Source organism: Ixodes scapularis, unplaced genomic scaffold (assembly GCF_016920785.2).
Source record: "Ixodes scapularis isolate PalLabHiFi unplaced genomic scaffold, ASM1692078v2 PGA_scaffold3__209_contigs__length_174095766, whole genome shotgun sequence".
NCBI lineage: Eukaryota > Metazoa > Arthropoda > Arachnida > Ixodida > Ixodidae > Ixodes > Ixodes scapularis.
In genome coordinates this window covers 135997492-136014238 of record NW_024609868.1, presented here as the reverse complement: position 1 = coordinate 136014238, position 16747 = coordinate 135997492, and the positions used below count along the sequence as shown (strand labels likewise).

General features: G+C 43.9%; 1 long non-coding RNA gene across 1 annotated transcript; it reads right to left on the bottom strand.

Moving 5' to 3' along the window:
• Positions 1-8938: 8938 nt before the first annotated feature.
• Positions 8939-15669, bottom strand: LOC115309570. The gene is made up of 3 exons (XR_003916713.3): positions 15630-15669; positions 13408-13513; positions 8939-8973 (listed from the first exon to the last, which is right to left on the bottom strand). It is a non-coding gene; the product is annotated as an uncharacterized LOC115309570 (long non-coding RNA).
• Positions 15670-16747: the final 1078 nt, after the last annotated feature.

The window sequence follows — 16747 nt, the reverse complement described above, 5'->3', positions numbered from 1 at the left end:
GTTACAAAAAATACAAGGAGCAACGTCCGCAAACAGCTCTCTTGAATATCACTCGCCCATGTAACAACGCCTTGGGGCGCGTCACTGTCCAAATACGGCTCATAAAATTAAAATCATCAAAATATTTGTACTGTAAAAAAAGAAAAAAAAAAAAAAGAACAGGAGAGCCGTTTTGAATATGTGGCAGATCGCCAAACTCTGACAGAACTGAAAGCAGGCAGTGCTCTGAGTATTTCCAAAAGAAGCTCATGGCTGTGAAATATGAAACACATAAGTAAAATCCAACTAAAGTCTAATTCTAATTTGATGTAAAAAAGAAATAAATTCATAGCATTAATAAAAAGGCGCGCCGCTCATATTTGTTGTGCAAAAGTTTAAAAAAAAAATCATTTTTTAACGCGATTATATTTAAGGCATGGGCTCAACAAATGCAGCCATTTTCAGAAAATAGTGTGAAACCAATTTTGCATGTCCTGATATCGGATCAATTTGTTCCAGATTTGTTACAGCCGTAACGGCTTACAAGCGGCGCTACGAAACCCAGAAATGATTCTTAGGGTTGATGCCCAGTCCTCCAAGATTCTATATGAATAAGTATCTCTTACTAAAAATATTTCAAATAGTCTATAGGAACCCTATTCAAATTCTAACAAACCTTTAATTTTTCTGTCCTCTCACGACGTAATGACAAATTTCAATAAATTTTTTATCGAATTTCTTGAAACCGAAGTCGATACAGTGCGGCCGTTACAAATGCTACAAAACGTCTATTGCCCCGCCGCAATAGGCATGCTGTCGCTATATTTCTAAAGTTTTATAGACTAGACTTCAAACAATAATAGGATGCAGGTCGGAGAAGCGACATCACACCAGACTTGTACGTAGCTCAACTACTCTACTCAAGTTATTGTAGTTTAACTACTTTTCTGAGTAGTTTAGTAACTTTCAATTACACTTTTATTTCGGTAATTAGTAGTTTAATTTAATTACTTTTTGAGTAACTTCTACTCAAGTTACAAATTACTTTCGAATTTTAGTGGTTGTTTTGCTTATCAAAAAAACATTCCTGCACAAAGGAGATAAGATCAGCTGATATTTCCAAAGAAGGGGAAGTATGTGGCGTAGGTAAAGGGGGGGGGAGAAAATGGTATGGAGAGTCCGAAAACCCCCAAAATTCGCACAAGCCTCCCAGCAACAACACTGCTACGAGGCGCGGGGAGCGAACAGACACGACGCAAAAGAGGCCGAGTGACTGCGGGATTAGCGCCGAAGACTGGCGTTTCTTTGTGTCCCGAAGCTCAAGGAGAATTGACCCATTTGAAGAAAGGGCTGGTTTCCACTTCTCCCCAACGTAGAATCTCTCGGCCACTACAGAAGGTGCACACAGTGCATCCTCACTCAAAGGAGGCAACAAAATGCAGAACCTTCTCTGAAACTCATCTGGTGCTCCCGTAATTTGTGCAGCACTCGAAGAATCGCGTGCTAAAGGGCAACGCAAAGATTACCTTTGTGCGTTGCCTTTCCTTCAAAAACTCAGAATATGCATATCTTCAATAATTCAAAGATCGTTCGAGAAACCCTTAGTAATTCCCCCAACGTTTTTATATAAAAAAATAATAAACAAAAAGTGTTGGGAAGTACTGTCAAGAAAGATAGCACGTTACTTGAAGTAAATTCTCTGAACAAGTACTTCAATTTTTTTTAGGAAAGTAAAACTCCTGACTTGAATGTACATTTCCCGAATTTGAAATAAAAAAAATGAATGTGTCGTCGTGTGAAAACACGCTCTTTCGAGACGTCTTCTGGTCATTTCTCTGAGTGAAGTAATGGCGGCTGTAAGATCGATGAAAATAAGTGCCTTAGAAGTTGATTGTGTCAAATAGCTCGTCAGCGAGAGTAAAATAACTACTCTGTGGCGACTTCACCTTATATAATATTTACTGTCATATCCATGAAAAACTGATGCACCTCTGATTACCCCTAGAGCAATGCATACCAGTTAAAAAAACACTGCGTGTATAGGGAATGAAAGAGCATCATGAAAGATTGCGGTAGAAGTGCGTGTACTTCACCTTGAAATATATTGTATTTATATACGTTACTTTAAGTGAATTGCACCCGGTGTATCTACTACTTTCCTTGAAGTACATAACCTCTCATTTACTTTGTACTTTACTTCAAGTACTTTTATATGTACTTTACGCAACACTGTAAACAAGCAAACACTGTCTAAAAATTCAAGCTCAAAGAGTGCTAAACCTCAAAGTAGAACTGACACATTCGTAGTACATCATTGACCAAACAAACAAGGAGGTACAAAACAGTTAGGCACGCAAAAGCAGAACCAGCTATTTAAAGCATTTCTGTGAAAAAAACAAGCCGATTCATACTTGGCTAGCCACAATTTCGCTAACTCATGAAAACCTTTGTACTTTTTTTTTTACCATAAAAAGAGCATGTAAAAGTAACTTCAAAAGTAACTTCAAAGTAATTCGCTACTTTTTTGCGGTAATTAGTAATTTTCTCAATTACTTTCTATTTGAGTAATTTCTACTCTACTCAAATTAATTTTGACGTCAATACTCAGTAACTTAACTTAATTACTTTTTTTGAGTAACTTGTACATGTCTGCATCACACCCATTTGGAAACCTTTGCGGATGCTGCTTTTGTCGACTGTGTCAAATAATTATCGCTTCAGGCAGTGCTTTAGAGTTGGATATGACGTTCACCAACACTGAGAAACAATATTTCGTAAAAATTATTGCCGATCTAAAAGTAAACTCTTGTAATTTTTTTTTCTAAATATTCTGTGATAGACTTCACTCAAATTATTCCCTTTCAAGTGCAGTATATATAAGGCAGTGGAGCAGTCAACACTGCTGAATTATTAGTGTATAGAGTGGTACGTGGCGTGTGTACGTATTTTAAATGGCTGCTTATGGCGAGTGCATGTCTCCATTGATGGATATTGACCACGGCTGTGCCAAATATTTAACAAAAGTATTTAAGATAAGGTACTAAATACCCATTTGAAAATTTAATTACAGCAATATTTAGGTTACTTTTTGCTACGAGCTATATCGAGTATAGTACAAATACATTAAAATGTAATTGAATTGCATTTGAAGACACTGGGCAGATAAATTGCAAGCTTGCAATGTACGAATAAGAAATACAAAAGGGAATGCGGTGCTCCACTTGTGATGACTTCGATGAATAGAACGTTCTGCTGTGATTTTTGTCACTTTTTCTAAGCGACTTAACTGCTCCGCTCGAGGTTTGCTTTGAAACAATTCGGGATATGCAACATAATTCCTACCGAAAAATTGTAGGAACAAAGGGAACTCACTTAAGGAAAGCATAGCAACTGGCATGCTTCAGTTCGGCGACAAGCGCGGCTCATGACGCATTCCGCAATTGGCTCATGACGCGAATCGGCATCCTTTAAACAGAGTCCGGCACTGCACATGTCTAACAGCCGAACTAGAGGTTAATCAGGCAGGCAGATTTGAAGAGGAGTACGCGAGTGAACGACAAACGCGCACGCTTAGGATAAACATCGACCGTACTCCCAGGCACGTGGCCAGGGGGGGGGGGGGGAAGGGGGGGGCGCCCCCCCCCAATCTTCAATTTTGCTGAGACCCCCCCCCCTTCCCCGAAACAAAATCCTGGCTACGTGCCTGCGTACTCCGTACTCCCCTAAGCAGAGGAAGCGATGCAAGTTGTGTCCCCGTTGGACCAGTCATACCGCGAAAGAGTTGGACTACTCGTTTGCCGCTTCTTCACGCGACCGCCTATATCCACGCGCAGAGAGCGGGGTCAGGTGATAAGAGGGAAGCAGCTGAATGGTCTGGTGGACACGTAGCTTCCGGCATAGTATGGGCCTCTGTCGCTGCTCAACAACCAAACGAGTAGTTTATCGCCCAAGCCAAGGGCGAGAAGGAGCGGAGAGCCTGTACGTTAAAACTGTAAAATAAATGTTAAGAAGGCCAGCAGGCAAACGCAAGAAGATAGTGTCACCGAAACCACTTTCAATACTTGTCTCCACCTGGCGGAAAAACTGGGTTGGAGGATTCTGAGAATGAACCAATGTGAGCATTTTGAAGCAGCTAAACAAAACACTTTTGGACGAGCTTAGGTGCAAAAGTTAACCCACAATAGGCACACAAGTGGCTTTAGGGAACCCCAATCTAGGTCGCTGCATGTAGCTCAATAAATCCAGCAGGATCTTGCTTCCTAGGCCGAGGAAGTGTTTGCGTTGACTTGAAAACGTGCTCGCGCATTTTTATACCAGAACTTCCTGAACGGGGGTCTGCGGAAGCAGGAAGCTTTCGTAGATTGTTTTCGCGGACCCGCAACCTTCTCCGTAACCCGCTACGATACCTGCAACTCTACAGTAAAGGCCATCGCCGCCCAGGCGCACTAGCGGCGTCTTCGTTGCGGAGGGCTTAGCGAAGGCGGAAACGCGCTCTACGGAAACTCCTTAATGGTCTATTGTGAGCGTACCGAGCGTTGGCGTCATATCCTTTAGAATACAAAACCACTCTAGCTTCAGACAAAAGGTGTAAAATCCGGATGACGTCACCAGCATTTTGCTAGCTCCAAGCGTAACATGCATCCAAAAACATTAAAAAAAAGTGGACAAGAGTACACGTAAAGGCGTGCGCACTTGGGGCTGTTCATTTGGTCTTGTGTTCGCATTCGGAGACAGCGTTTTGCTCGTGCCTTGTTTCCAGCCTGTGTTTGGTTTCTTGCCTTGAAGTCTGCAATCGGTTCAGCTTTGCCTAGAGTCTGACGATGCCTAGTTTTGTAGATTGCACCGGCGCAAAATATTTTCGAAGTTGTGACTGAGGCACAGCGTACAAGATAGTGAGAAATGTAATTAAGATTTAGCAGCAAATACTCTAGCTAAAATGTGTTTCCGAGATAACGAAATACTATCGAAAGTATTTCAAATATAGTATCTGAAGCAGAGAATCTAAGATAGGCGCAAGTCTGAATTTGTGACAAACGTAAAATTAATGTTCATATTGTATTTCGTAAAATTCTGCCCAAACGTTTATAGAACGGGGATAGAAACGTTGTTCGAGTCTCTATATGTTTCCCTGCTTGCTATACAATTCCCATACACGTTTTATCTAGTCACTTTACACAAAGATTGATGAAAATCTAGAGAAAACGGCGACAGTCCAAAGAAAACTGGATGCGTTTTCTTGACAATATCTATAGCCACTTTACACTATTTTATATATAACTATTATAGACAGTCGGTACATATTTTTATGAGGCATCGTACCCCCACGCGCGGTTCCGCAATTTCTGCAGACTGCTCCGCGTTACGGACCGCACAAAAGAAGTCGAACTGCACTGGCCGTGTCGCTTATCTACTGCGCCCAATCAGTGTCAATATATTGTCACAAAAAAAAAGAGAACGGCTGACAAACTTAGAATTGAAATTAAACGTTTAAAGAGGCAAGCTTCACCCTACAAACGAAATAGCAATTTACCATACATCTTGCTTCGGCGAGGGAAGTGCGACCTATGAAACCAGCGCGTTACTATTACTTTTAACGTGAAGCGTCACTTGCTAGGCGTTTGGCATTTCGTGAATCCCAGATAACAGCGTGGCCACGAGGATCGACACTGATTGGTTGACGGGTGGGAGAGAAGGAGTGAGGTGCTCAATGCTCATTGGTTAACGGGGAGGTCATGTGACCAGAGAGGCAGCCTAGGAGGAATGAGGTAGGCGAGGAGTAGCTCGACCACCTGTGCGTAATGAGGGAGAGGAGCTGGCGAGTATGGAAAGATCTGGACGTTCGAATGTTTTCTCAGTCCGATTAACTGTAGTATTACTTCATTCTAGGAACAACTATCAAGTGTACATATGGTACGCGTTAAACTATCTGATGAACAGCGCCGTGAACGTAGGCGTCTGGAGTCTGGGAAATCATAGTACCGCTAAGTGCTTGTGATGATAGAACGTTTCACGTATGCAACGCAACTGCTTAGCTATTTGCCTTTTTTTCCTCTCGATTGTTTTTCTTTTAGAAATTTTGTGAACCAGAACACTTGATGACAGCCTAGAAAATGGTCTGAAACGTTTCAAAGGAGGTGGACAGAATTACGAGGAAAATCCAAGCAGAGTGGCAACTTCGTTAGTCACGCTGCACTATGTTAACATCATGTTTCTTACTATTCATGATTATCAACAACAAGCAGCTCCTCTTCTATGGACGCGTTCTGGGCGTCTTATAATGCTAATTCTTTTTCAAACCTATGTATTGTTTCATTTTATTTTATTTTTTCCCTCACTCACTTTTGTTCTTGCAAATACGGTTTTCAAAGGAACAAAATTGCAAATAAAGTTTATTTTAATGTGTTCAGACGATGGAGATTTTTGCTTCTGATTGGAGCCGCGCGCAACTCCCCTTGTCTCATCAAATGAACTTTAGCATGGGTAATGGTCGCTTTAGTACGGGAGTGCATTCGAATAGAATTAAACTCACGTGAGCTTTCAAACACTACTTTCACTTTCGCATTTGCAAAGCAAGTACATTTTAAAACCTTCCCTGAATAAGGATTTGTTTCGTTTGTTCCTTCGGGCTTTGTGTTATTCAGGTATCTAAATTGACAGAAACTCTTTCCTCCAATGCAGTCTAACTTCCAGGCAACTGAAAAACAGGCTCATGTTGAGCTAGTTGGTACATAATGCAAAAGAAAGTGGTCAGCTAGAACGATAGGGACCACACACAGACAGGGAGAAACAGAGACGTGCAGCGGTGTGTATGTCTCTGGTGTTCCCTGTCAGTGTGCTGCCCCTATCGTTCTAGCTGACCGCTTTCTTTTCCAGGCAACTCCCACGCTTCGTCCTTTTGCGTGTCAGGAATGTTAGTGTTCGCTTGTGATTGTGGGTGTCAATCTGTGTGCAGGCACGTGAAAAAAAATGGATACTTGTGGAGCCGCGTTTGTTGCGGTCTATGCGTACAGAGCTCCAAATCCTTACTGCCACTAGGCGAACTTCTAACATTAGCACAGAGGCGATAACCAAGCAAATGTTGTGTGAACCACCCGACGACTTGACGGGATATAGCGGAATGCATGGCCGGGGTGTAAGGGGTTAGTTGAACTGCAAACGGCAGCCACTAAGTGACGAGCGTATATGTCAGACAGACACGTAAAAAAATGGGACAAGTTGCTTTTATTTTTTTTTTTTCACTCTACTATTTTACAATTAGTGAACAACCTGTAATAAGTTCGCTTGGGATCAAGTGTTGATGTAAAAGAGAAGGGTTATTCCGAAGGGATGTGGGCCTCCTAAAAGTCACTACTTAGCTTCGGGAGACGGTACAACAATAGAAGGTTGAGAGAACGCAGTTTACATTCATTTATAAATCAGGATTTCTGAAAATATAGGTACTTGGTGATAAACTCTGTTTTGCCAGTCCGCACATCACCGGTCACAGACGTTCTGCGAGTTCTGCATTTCTCAGAAAGATCAGCAGGTGCTTTTAGGCTCGAGCGACTTGCGCTTGACAGCCATCAAAGAAGTGATCTAGAGGACTTAAAAGCGCAAAAACTGGGACGAAGAAGAGACACATAGAACACGGAGCGGCTCTAGATCACAATGAAGCAACTAGCCGAATCCAAACTTCTCATTTATCAGAGAAGAGCAGCTCATATGTTGTGGGAGATAGAAGGCAGCTGATAGAGTAGAAATAGAAGACAGCTTTCAGCTCCTCGGTGAAGAAGTTCCTAACAACGCAGGTGTCAATCTCGAAAGCCTGTAAAGAACGAGTGCACTTGCTGTCGCGTGTTCTTTGAAAACGTCACTGATTATTTTGGTTTGGTATACTTCTTTGCAATCACGCGGCACAGTAAATAACAAAACAATAAAATCAGAAATCGTATATACGATAACAAGAAGTCAGTATGCTCCATTTTCGGGGACCCTGATGTTTGTCGTCGGGTGTTTGCATGTCAGATCTATCACTGATGGTCTGGAACATATTTTTGCATAGTTAGGTAAAAATAAATTTTCAAGGACATCCCAAGTAGCACAACTCGCCGGTTTAGGACTGGGGCGGTACCGGTCTGCCGGTAAGATCCTACTGGGGCGACGCTGGAAATGCACCGCGGGGCGACAACGGGCCAGTGAGATTGCCAGTCACCGGCCAGTGACTGGGACGCCCGGCACTGGGCGTCCCAGCGAGTTCCCGGGATGCTGCCAGCACAAATCCCCAGCAAAGCACCAGTAACGCGGTAAGATACCAGCAAGACCCCAGGCTAGCGGCCTCAAGCCATACAGTTCCCGGGCTTGTTTTGTCCCAGCGAGTTCCCGGGCTGCTGCCAGCACAGATCCCCAGCGTAGTACCAGTAACGCGGGAAGATACCAGCAAGACCCCAGGCTAGCGGCCTCAAGCCATACAGTTCCCGGGCTTGTTTTGTCCGAGCGAGTTCCCGGGCTGCTGCCAGCACAAATCCCCGGTGCACTACCAGCAGTACCGCAAGATACCAGCAAGACCCCAGGCTAGCGGGCTAAAATCGTACAGTTCCCAGTCTCATCTTACAGCCTAACATGTGGTTTTGTGTGCAATTTACACCTGAATAGAAATGATGTAGTTCATAAGAAGGGTAATTTTAACAACAAATGAGTGTAAACAATTATGTCGCACTGTACATGAAAGTAAATTTCTGGCATAGGTATACACCTTTTTGGTAAAGCGGCTGCCACAGCCATCTGTCGCTCATACACATGGTAGCAAATAAAACATACAAAATTGTTACCGTAATTGTTTATTGTCAGCTCCAGTGAAGCTACAGCTTGGCTGGTAATCATGGGCTTGTCGCTAGAGGAGTGCGCTGGATGAAAGAGGCTGCATGTCACGGGCCTAGGAAATGTTCTGCACACTTGTCGTGCAGCTTGTGATGCAAGTCGACCATGCACCCAGCAAGGGGTCCATCATTAGAGCACCTGCAAAGAGAATCAACAGCACAGTAAAATGACAGGGTAAATCAATACCAGCTGCACATGATAATCCAGAAATTCCAAAATGGGGCGAGGGCTTAAAAGGTTAAAACAGCGCAAAGGACGACGGACAGGGTAAAGGACACGGACAAAGCGCTGACTCGAAGCGGCTGACTGACTCAAAACCAAATTTTTATTGAACTCAACGGTGCAATATATACACACTATTGAGAACAAAAAGAAGAATATCAGCCTGAAAAACACCCAAAACAAAAGCACAAAACCGAAGTATCACCTCTAAAAAGACAAACCAAGCTAATCAAGTGGCCAGAAAATCAGGGGCATGAGACAAGAAGCCCATGTAAAAGAAAAACTTTTTGCAACTAATGCACTAATTGTCTTCATTTCATTTTCAATCTGGAAACTATATAAAAAAAAATACTTTGATTGCCCTAAGGGACACCTGTTACAACACACTGGATGACCAAGCGGCAAAAATGGCCCACTTGTCTCATAATCAAGGTCAGCTATTTGCATGAAAAAGGCCCACCTCAGAGAAAGGCTCGTGGAAATCATCTACTTTAATTCAAAAGGGCGTGTCGAGAAACGGGCAAACTCGGCGGAGTAGTTGGCATGTAGTTTAACATTGCTGTTTGTCCCGATAGGTGCGAGAGATCCAGCATTTTTAGGTAAATATAAGTAATTAATTAGGAATAATTCATTAGTCTTATTGAGACAATGACAAATCATATCCTTGACATATTCGTGACTCCAGCAAAACGGACAGCACCAAGGGGCAAAACCGGGAACCAGCCAGAACGGGTCACTCTGCGCCTCTCCACGTCTTGGGCGGCTTTCGCGGACACGTGTTGTCGACGCGGTGGCGAACAATGTAATTTCACAAAGGTCCGAATATTTCTCAAGTTTGCCTGAGTGTTCATCAGTGTGATGAAGCCTCAGTAAATTGTTTTCTTCTATCACGTGTTTGAAAGCCTGTTTACTCCACAACACATGGCCGCGTGCGTTCAATTTCTTGGATGGGGAGGTATCACGGAAAAACATTTTGATTTCTTCCCTGTCTCGAATGACATTCAAAGTGACGACTACTCGGTAACTGACAACTGGTATGTAGAACAGTGGACTGAGGACGACAGACGAGGTGTTTCACTGGAGGGAACCCCAATGCTGCAGTCAAGTGAATGGGAAGGTTCAATAGCTGCTTTTCTTGAATTTAGTTGTGTTTAATTAGCGTCAAGATTGAGCCACCCACACTGGTCGGTGCATTGGCTATTCATCTTGGCTGCTTTTTGCCGAAAAAGCCTCTGGACCACACCGAAAAAGTTGGGCTGATTTCGCATCTACTTGATTCTGGAAAACCTGCTCGCTGCATACGATTAATGAGGGATATTGTCTGCTTTCAAAAGGTGGGGGACGCGCCTCGCAAAGTTAGAAGCTGTCATGACATTATGATCTATTGCGCCTACAATATTTATAATATACCCTCGTTGAAGCCAGCAGCAGTATTCGTCTACATTGTTCAGGTTTTCCGGCCACAAAAGATACTCTATTTTTCCATTCAGGATTTGAAGTCAAGTTTAATGCAGAGGGGTTCTGCGTGAATCTCTGATAAAGACTCTCTTCAAATTTGTCCGCAATCATCTCCGTGCTGCCGGCTAGAACCATATGGCTGAGTTTAGGTAGTATCTCTCTGTCTGTCAAATATACTTTGATTCAGCAGTTTACCTAATAGCTAGTCAAGTAAGCTCATATTTCAGCCCAAATAATATACTAATATCCCTTTAGTGGGACATGGTATGTAATATAATGCATAACCCGCACATTCGTCAAAATGACTTCTCGATTGTCACTAAAACCCGAGTTGAAATACGAGTATCAGCTGCTTAGTGGGGCTCAAGAAGCTCGAGGTTGGCTCAACAAGCGCTTGCTCAATTTTCGTAATTTTCCTGCAGCCTGTGTTGCTGACCAAGCAGACGACTGGAGCTGTTTCTTAATACGTACAAAAGCTCGATTTCGCCGGCAGATAAGTCGTATGGTCGAGGGATGCGAGTTAGCTGAAAATTACTGTCGGTGGAACAACTCTGTAGTCATCGCTGCTTTCTTTACCTGATCAAAACTGATTAGAGTCTATTACCGTCTCTCCGGAGCCCATAGTTTCGGTATTGAACGAAACCTCCGAAACAAAAGTTTGAGATGAAAAGAACAAAAAGCACAGGGAAAACGAAACTATGCTCTGCAAGTTTATGTGCACCGGCTACACTTAACCGTCGCAGTTGAAATACCTATAAAATAGGGCATTAAACAAAAAAAAATCTGTTAAATTGAATGCGCTGCCCGTTCAGGCGGCCCGGCCGAGCCGACGTGACCTGTTCCCAGCCGCCATGTTTGTTTGGTGGTGGCGCCCCCTACAGATCGTTGGAGTCGCGAATACAGCTCATTGTTGTACACATACTAATGAGATTGGGTAGACACATGTAAACATATAATAAATTGCAGAGTATGGCCCCTGTGTTCCCACATAATGGCAACCTGACTAAAACTCATCTGCAGACTTCACCAAATAAAAAATAGCGACTTACACAGAAACTATACCCGTTTTCACCTCAAGAACCGCAGTAAAACAAGCCCGGCTCCTCGTGGAGCATTACTAATTTACCTCTTTATGCGAATAATTAAGATATATGTAGGTGAATTTTAGATTAGATATATGTTATCTTATCAAGACGCACACGTTCCAAACGTCAAAAGCACCTCTTTTTTCCTCCGACAACCAAATCTCGTAAGAACTACTTCGCGCAGCGTATGAACAATGCGCAAAACTTACTTTTTTCTTGAGGTGAAAACGGGTATAGTATATATTATTAGCGTCTACCATAAACTCACACTGAGTGTTTACCATCGGCATGCCCCATAGCCCTTGAAAATGCCCGCAAGCCTCACTTACTTTAAGCATGTGACATCATATGACAAGAAACATTCCCTCGTGATCATCATTAATGTCTACAGGTGCGAACGGTTCAGGCAAATCAATAGAAAGATAACAAATCAGTAGTGAGGCGGTGTACAGTGGCTGGTAGGTGCAGGTTAATATGTATGGGACATCTATTTTCTAAATAATATTGTTTACCTGGTCAATTTTCTTCACAGACCCATCACATACTGAGACAAGGTTCTCAATACAGTGAAAAACAAGAAGTAGGAGTGAGTTCCAGATTTAGTTTTGCACAAGCTATGTGGCAACTGACTTCATCCTCTTAGAATTTATTGGAGTGGATCTGGGTATGATTATGTCTAGCCCGACAATACTGCTAGGAGCACCTTCAAAACCTTCAGAAAGGGGTAGAGGAAGTTTGAATCATAATTTCCGTATTGCAATGAGAGCTGCTCATACTGAGAATTGATGTGAGCCAATGTCAGCCATCCTTCTGCCTGAAATATCTATGCGTTAGCCACCCCCTATTAGAAAAAGATTTAGCTGAGCGCTTTTTACAGCCCGCTCTGCTCAGCCACTGAGTGGGAAAGTAACCAGGCACGCACGTAATGCTCAGTCGGCAGTGGTCATCGGGGTGCAGGAATTGTCTGCTCCATCGGCATCTCCGCTCCGACTGGTTGTTGCTGACTGAGCGTTGTGAGCATGCAGGTGCTTTCCTTTTAAATGGAGCGGGCCGTAACAATGCTCAGATAAAACTATCCAATGTCTATGTCGCAGCCTCAACAGCCAAACGAGCAGCCTTCTTCCTCGCTTGCACAATAGATCAAAATTGCACTGCATACTGCTCACTCTCTGCAGACAGCTAGGACTGTCGGTAAGCGAGGAAAAAAAAGTGTGAACACATATGACGCACGCCAAAAGAAAACATCAATGGGACTACACGAGACTGCATTAAAGTTGCCAATTGGGCGCGTTTTATACCGCACAGCCACTGTGTTTGCACAAGTCAACTAGCTCTACTTATACCGCTCAGCACACCACAGCTAGGCTGAATCACATAAGTGTCACACTTGCCGAGCTTGAAGTACAGTCGTGATCTCTACGTGTGTGAACAAGCGATCGTCGACTGCTCAGTACTGGGAGCATCATGCACCAGCGGACTTGCTCTCCTTTTAAAATGCCTTGCGAACCAAGCATGGTGAGTCATCTGATAAGGAGAGAATGTCACAACGGACAGCACTGAGCAGTTGATAATCACCTGCTTACCTTCATATGGATCAAGTCTCTACCTGGCCGAAGTAGGCAGTATGTGTGCAGCAGAAACGGCTGTACTGAAATCTCAAAAGGATGAAAGATCAAAACAGGCTTGGTAATGTTTCACGTTGCAAGTATGTCCATGGAAATTTCACTTTCTAAAACATAAACACGCATTTCAAATCGTCACCCAGGACAAGCTGCTATTACACAGCTGTATATATAAGCCAGCTTACCATCAACAACCTTTGCAGACTGCCATGGACCTGGTCCTCAGCTCGGCTGGTGATGTAGGAACGAACTGGCCTAGTCGATGCTAGCTTCCGTTCGGCAAGGGCTGCACTGAGTATAAAGGTGAAAAAAGTGCTGTAGATTATGTGAAACAAACAAAAGCAATCCAGCACCCACAATTCGCTAGAGGCACTGAAAACAAAAATCAGAGGTTGGGTCAATTATGTTAATGCAATATACTTCGGACACATACCATGACTGCAGGTAAGATATTTGCTGCCTTCAATCTAGATCTGCTTGAAAATCTACAAGCCAAATAACAAATATTTTATAAGCTGAAATATATTTCGATGGAACTACAAAATCTGAAGACTATCTCTGCAAATATGGTGCTATCTAGTACACCAGAGATGAGTAGGATTGGATTACAGCGTCCCCCTTACAAAGATTGAAGCAAAACAAGTATAGAGTCTGCCGTGCCACTACAGTAAAACCTCGTTAATTCGGATCTCGTGGGACCGGCAAAAATTTCCGAATTATCCGAAAGTCGAAATATCGAAAGGACAAAGAAAGCTGAGCGAAAACGTTTCCCTGTGACATACCTTTATTTTGAGAAGAAATCTGTTATTACCGCCTGCTTTCTGGACGACACCTGGGCGGAGACGGCAACTTTCCTTAGCGCGGTCAAGTGCTCCACCTCACTCGCACTGTCGGAGCTACGCATCTCGTGCACTGACAATGTAGCACAGCAAGGCCTCTTCTAGTTTCGGGTGCACCACCTTCCAAGGCCGCTTTCTTTTCGCATTGAACTTCTCGCTCTCGAAAGCCCGTAGGATATCGGCCAGAATTTTTACATGCGTGGCCAAAGTGCTTTTCTTGACGTCGCAACTTTCCATCACTTGTCGAGAGACGCCGCCCTCCAAGGCCCTCAGTATTCCCACTTTCGTCGCTAAATTCTTAGCCTCGTACAGCTGCAACGGAAAGCGAGTAGCACAACTGACCAGTAATCGGAGCGGCGAAATCGCGACACCTGGCGCTATTTTCCCCAAGCGCCGATAGCGAGAGTGCCAGTCACGTTGCATTTTCCAATGCGGGGGTGGCCGGCGAAAAATTGAGGGATAAAATAGTTGGTAAAATGGCGGGCTTTAGGATCCCCGCGTTGAGGCATAAAACGTGAATGTCACTCTCGCTATTGGCACGCTCGGGAGCAATAGCCCTGCGTGTCGCGATTTTGCCATTCCGGTCGTCGGTCACTCGTGCTACCCTTTTTCCGTTGCAGCAATGCTTCTGCCGCTTCCGTGCCAGGAGAGTAACGCGCTGAAGCACGGCGATCCAGAGCAAACTGGTGCGAAACACGGAGAACCGGAAGAGCGAAGAACCATGGGAAAACCGGAAAAACCATGTGTGCACTTCGGATGGATAGTGGTCATGCCTTTTGGAACAGACGGTAGCTAGCGCCAGCTGCCGAATTCATCCGAATTAACCATAGTGCGCCGCGTTCCCTCCGAATTAATGAGCGTTTGCTGCCCCTGACTAATACATATGTTTGACGGGACCAGATCGGCAGTTCAAATTATCCGAATTAGCGGGGGTTGAATTAACGAGGTTTTACTATACAACAGAAACGACTCTACTGTGATCTCGTGGAGATCAGACTTCGGAACAGGCATGAAGGATTTGGCACGAGAAAAATGCCAATGTCATTATTCATTTCTGCAACATTAAAATGACTCTGAAGTGCGACCAGCTGCAGGGTGTATTCACGCAAATCTTGCGCGTGCTGAATTGTAGGCACAGTGCCCTGGTTTTGTTCATGTGCGATATATGACCAAATACCATAGAGACCAATACTGCAAACCTCTCCGAAAACCAATGGGTGCGGTGGCGAACGGTGTGAGTGGCGCTGTTCACCTCTCTTGCCGTTCATTTGTGTTTGTGTGTTACCACTTCCAATGGGAAGGCTTCAGTCATTATTGGGAACACTAAATAAACAAATAAAAATACAAACACAACACACACAGCAATACTGGCAGCAAGTCGAGACACACTTCTGTTGTAAACTCAGCATTCCGCTTACGAATGGGATGCGCAATTCCTTTACAGAATTTCATTCCACGCGAGTGGCATCGGAACTGCTAAAGGCCAGTCCATAAACATAGTCTGTGTTAAAAATAATCCTATCAGCAATAAGTTGCTATTATATTGCTCAATATATAGAGCACCTTACCATGAACAGCCTTGGCAGTCTTCCATGAAGCCTGGCCTTCAGCAGAGGAAGCTCTCATTCTGTGTCGTCTCAGGACACTCGCATCAGAATGGCGAAAGTGAATGCCAACTTCTACTCGGTAAGGACTGCAGTAAGTATAAACATGAAAACACAGATTAGAATATACGATAAAAAATATCATGGACCAATTTGAAAAAAAGTTCACAAAAAGACAAGGACAAAAGGACAGGAACACATAGGACGCAGACTGGTGCACACTCACGACTTGATCTACTGAACATAAAAGAAAAAAGAAAAAGGATCAGAGAAATCAGAAAGGCTGTGTTCGGAGAACGTGAGCTTCAGAAACCGGGGCGTGAGCAAAAGATGTCAGCTAGATCGTTTTACAGAGACTTTGGAATTAACAACAGCCTTTCCATGTAATAAGGTGGTGAGCTCATTCTGATTGAACACCCCGAAAAATAACAGACAAAAAACAAGGAATAAAGGAGAGGAATACGTACACTACATACGAGTGCAGACTCCCAACTCACAAATTGGAGAAGAAAAAAATAAAGAATACGGAAGGAGCTTTAGCATAAGTTCGAACAGGTCCAAGTGGAATGTGCTAACTCCCACCCATATGCATAAGACAGTAAACACGATTTTCTTGGCAGCTCAGGTAACAGACGGATGTGCGGACACATTGGTCGCCCATATTATGAATAATAAAGGCCTAAAATAATCCCCTTGTATGTTTTTCACAGTATCTGCTAATTATTCACGTTTTCTCTAAAAGCCTCGTCCCACTAGAGCGACAAACACCGATTTTTGTCCGACGACACCACAAAGTTCCAAGTCGCCGATGCTGTCCCACTGCAACGGCCCAACGCCCGCGACAATCGCCGACAAACGATCGACGACGGACAAGTTCTTGTCTGTTGTTGGACTTGAAGCGCAGCAAGCAGTCCCACCGAGGAACACCTCTCGGATACAAACTATCCACCTCGCCCGCTTGTGCCCTCTGTTGCCTCTCTTTCCACCCTTCTACCCTTCCTCCCGTGGCTTGCTCCGCCGCTCGACCTCCAGAGAAGCCCTTGGCGGCCTCTCCTCGTTCCCGCAGTTCCCGTCCCTCGATT